This window comes from Octopus bimaculoides, chromosome 1 (assembly GCF_046866305.1).
Source record: "Octopus bimaculoides isolate indiv1 chromosome 1, ASM4686630v1, whole genome shotgun sequence".
Taxonomy (NCBI): domain Eukaryota; kingdom Metazoa; phylum Mollusca; class Cephalopoda; order Octopoda; family Octopodidae; genus Octopus; species Octopus bimaculoides.
In genome coordinates, this window is record NC_142928.1 from 194,562,175 (window position 1) to 194,567,239 (window position 5,065).

Consider the following 5,065-nt stretch of genomic DNA (forward strand, 5'->3'; position numbering starts at 1 on the left):
AGCAATCCAGAGAAGATTCACAAAGAAGATTGTCTCTTTGCAACTGCTCAGCTACTGGAAAAGGCTGAAACAGCTAAGACTCTACTCCCTGGAGAGAAGGCGGGAGAAGAATGCAGTAATATAAATTTGGAAGACCCTGGAAGGAATTGTGTCAAATTTTGGCATTGAATGGTACACCAATGCCAGAACTGGACGACACTGCATAGGCCAAAGATCCCAGCAACGCCATCGCGCTTCGGAACCACATAAGTGCGTATATATATATATATATATATATATATATATATATATATATATATATATATATATATATATATATATATATATATGTATGTATGTATGTATGTATGTATGTATGTGTGTGTGTGTGTGTGTGTGTACATATATATTTTGCAAGAGAGAAAATGAGATGTTAGAGCATAAAATATAGGCATATACACTCATTCACCCATTACTGCTTAATCTTTAAAACTTAGTACGGTAATATAATTAACTGTGTACAAAATGAAACAACTGTAACTGTATGCTTGCCAAAAATACTGAAGAGCTTCAAGTAAAAATGAGAGTTGCTCCCCTTAACGTATTGCTTCATCTCTGTTTGCTTTTTTTTTCAAAGATGGCGTCCTACTGACAGCAAAAATGTTTTCTCTATATAAGTTGACAATCGTTGATCATGAAACCGGGACTTATTTAATTTGTAATGATGTAATGATGTAATATGTTCCTAATATCACCATAAATTTTATTATACAAACTTTCTGCCACTTTTACATTTCTTATCTATATATATATTGTATAAAGGATCGTGTATAAGGCCAAAACAATGCGAAGTAGATGCAAGGTAAATCACAAGAAAACAAAAATGTGAATTAATGTAGACACACCTTGTATTCAATATTTCGGGGTTGTGACCCCATTTTCAAGAAATTGACGAATGTTGCCGTCGTGCGTGTGTGTAAATGTGAGCGTATGTGGAGTTGACATGTGCAGAAAGGTGTTTCTATGGCAACCAGCTATCTTCCTGTAACTCTCTTCTATTGTTGATTTTAGGTTTCTTTTGGTGTATGAGGATAACTTCAGAGATTCTAAGATTATCCCTGTTCCGCTGTGTTGCCTTGATGTGCACTGTGAATTCCCGGGTTTGGCATTTCCGTAGATGTTTCTTCACGGAAGTGTCTGCTTGCATGTGTTCTTTAATGCGTATATGCAGTTTTCTTGTCGTGCTTCCGATGTAGGATGCCACATATAATCTCATATACAACACAGGCCCTCTGGTACAATTCAGGGTCGTTGATGGAGCAGTTCGACAATGTGCACTCATCAGAGTAGTGAGAGGTGTTGTTCCTGGACAGAGCTTTTCTCAGGGAAGGACCAGTGTGCACTAGCTGTATGTCGAGTCCTTCCCTGCAGACTGCATGTTGTATCGCTGCAGTAGTTCTGTCGTCAAAGTGCGGTAGTTTTAGGAAGCACATGTCGGACTGGGGAATACGATGATTCTTCTGGGGTTTATTGACCTTGATGTTCTTTAGGCGCCGTTGTTTAGCTAAAGATGGTGGGTAGCCATTCAGGGTTAGGTATTTGAGGAACTGTTTGGTGGTGATGGCTTTGCCGGTTACGTTGCTGCAATTGTTGTTTATGCGTGCAATCTTGTTTCTCCCGTATGCGGCTTTGGCTCTGGTGGGTAAGGCTAATTGGTAGCGGACGAAAAGTTTTCTATTAGCATTTTTTTTATAGAATTTGGTAAATATGGAGCCTTCCTCTGTGATCTTGTGTTGAAAGTCGAGAAGAGAGAGGGTTCTGGATTCGTCTGGATGTTCAATCTCGAATATGATATACATGTCGGTGTTATTGAAGGTCCAGTATATGTTAATGGCCTCATCCATGGAGGGCGTGATGATAAGGATGTCGTCAACGTACTTGGAGAAGTAGATGCATGAGCGGCAGGTGTTGAGTGTTGTGTGTTCTAGCATGGCCGCAGTCAAATGGCTGAAACAAGTAAAAGAGCAAAGAGAGATATATAAATAATCCTCTATCCAGTATCGGGGTCTCATTCTTTTGTTGTTACTTATTATTATTATTATTATTATTATTATTATTATATATATATATATATATATATATATATATATATATATATATATATATATATATATATATATAAAATCAAAATAAACAACAAGGATATCCAGAGGTAATGCAGTACGATCGTTTCATGCAACTCCATTTTATTGACCAATGTAATTATTACATCAATTTAAAATGCAGAGCAATCCTCAGCTGTACAAAGACATAGAATTCAGTTAAATTAGAACAGATGGACACATTAGTATAATTATACCTAAAATCTCCAAGAAGTTAAAGAGATAGGCAAAGAACATGTTGCTTCTACTACGACATAGAAGTTAATAAATAAAATGTCAAGAAGTCTCTGTCTGTCACTGATTGTATTTGTTTTTTAGTTTTAATTTAAAGACTAGTTTATCAAACCTTGTATATCTAAGGCTTGAGAGAATAAAGGGCATTATCTGTTAGGGGTAGGGGTGAGAGAGCAGACAGAAATCATAGTTGGTATAGTCATAAAATCATGAGGTTTGGTAATGGAAAACATAAAACAAGTTGTTGGCTGACGACTAAGAGGGGTCGCCCATTAGCAGACAATTGATAATGAAATAGTGGAAGTCTTATCATGTAGTACTATAGTTAAATGTTTTAAAACAATGCTGCTATATTGTATACAGATAAAGTTTATGGCTATCCAGAGGGTTACTAAGAAGAATATATTAACAAAAGAATAGAAATTTATGGATACTTTTGAGTATATACCAAACTTTTACCACAATAGAGCGAGGAAAAGAAATAATTCAGAAATAGTTTAATATTTATACATATTGTACACTTAAATACTAACTCACCATAAGGTATCTATGAATATTGATTAATAGGTATATACTGGTATTAATAAAGGAGTATTGAGGTAAAAGAATATTCTAATTATATATTAATAAAATTATATTCTAAGCAGTTTTTCTATATGTAGTGAATATACCAGTATAGTTTTATATAAGCTAAGTATGAATTTATAGAGATACAAAGATTAGCTTAATTTATTTATGAATAAATAAGGCTAATTATAAATTAAGAAAAGAAATGAAATAAAATAATCAATTAGGGTAGAATACCATAGAAATAAAATAGCTTAATTATTAATGCTATGGTAAAGTATATTTAGCTTATTAACACCCATAGAGAAGATTTATAGAAAAAGAATAATAATTAAAAATATATTGGACTAAAAATTATATATTTAACTTATTTAGCTTATATCAATAAAAGACTGATGTCTGGCATCAGTTAAAGGAATATTTAAATTAAGGAACATTCAAATTTTACACTGATCTTTCTATATATAAACTGAGGGATTATATTATAGGTTTAAGAAGTTATTGTTACTCCTTACATGGTATTTATAGTTTCTTGGTGGTAATTGTTTAAAAGGGTTATTTATATAAAGGCCTTTATAAAATACTAAGATCAGGAGGGTAGAGTCATTTAAGAAAGAGAAAAATCAAGTAATCTCTAAAGATCATTTAAAACAATATTGTCTTCACAAAGCTAAAATTCAGGGTAATCAAGAAGATTATTAAGAATGAAATTTTAACAAAAGGATAAAACTTCTATGAATATTATGAGTATATACCAAAATATTTTTTACCACAATAGAGGAAAAGAAAGTTGCAAAGAAAATAGTTTAATATTTACTTACTTATTACTTATCTAAATATTAATTCCAGTTTCTTCAATTTTATATGCACACACGACGAATAAACAAACGTAAACTTGGAAGTATGTATAATACTACTACCGGATAATACAGGGTAATTTTGAAGGTGGACGAGCTTTATGCAGTACTCTACCACGTTTCTAACAGAATGTACCGTAACTATAAGTGTATATATATATGTATATATATATATATATATATATATATATATATATATATATATATATATATATATATATGTAGTGAAACTACCTATCGTCGCTAGATACAAAACTGCTATCGCCATTCTTCTCATTTAAATATAAACAAATGCGAACGTAGGGGAAAACACCAGCCTTGTCATCACGTGACTGATTATTATTTGAAGCGGCAAATTCTTCGAACCTTTCCCGCCAGAACGCAAACTGACCAATCACATCCCCTAATAAGGTCACGTGATAGAGTATATTTCTGATATCTGGTGAGCCGATAATTCGCTATAAATAGATCAACTCATACCCAACAAATTTTTCTCGGTCCAGTTTCTCTTTGAGATCTGTTCCGTGTACCACACGACAGCAGCAGCAACAATTAGCCAGCGACCACTTCAACAGCTTCGTCCAGCCAACGATGACCACCGCCGTCGCCACATTCAGCAACACGAGTCTACGACTACTATCCAGCACCATCGTCATGACCAACACGATTACTACCAAGCAGCCTCTACACCACCAGCGTCAACACGACTTTCTATGTACACCAAACTAAACCACCGCGGCACACATCTCTCTCTTCGATTCTGTTAGGTGACTTAGCTTCACCACGATAATAAACAGACAAGAGATTTCAGCCTGCGATAAACGTCTGTCCTCAAGGCCCTGGCATCGAAGCCAAAACACAACTAGTGATAAGCTCTGCCAAACGACGAACATCTGTATAACAAGAATCACGGCCCGGCATCGATGCCACGACATCACAACTAGTGATCAGCTCTGCCACACTCAGCCAACTCACTTCACATACAGAACTTTTCCTATAGTGTACTAAAGAACTGGTATAATTGCTCACGTGTTATTGACTCTCTTTCCATCTGCTGTAATAACTCACACACATGTATCACTCACATGCACACTTTTCTTTGTATGACGGCCTGTCTTTGATTATGTTCTTATATGTCGCATTCACACTCTCACACAGACATACATCTTTAACGCTACAATAAATATCTCTGTTATTCATCTTATACGGTTGTGGTCTTTCATTACTGGTCACATATGTTATCGTCGTATAACATATCATGTATAT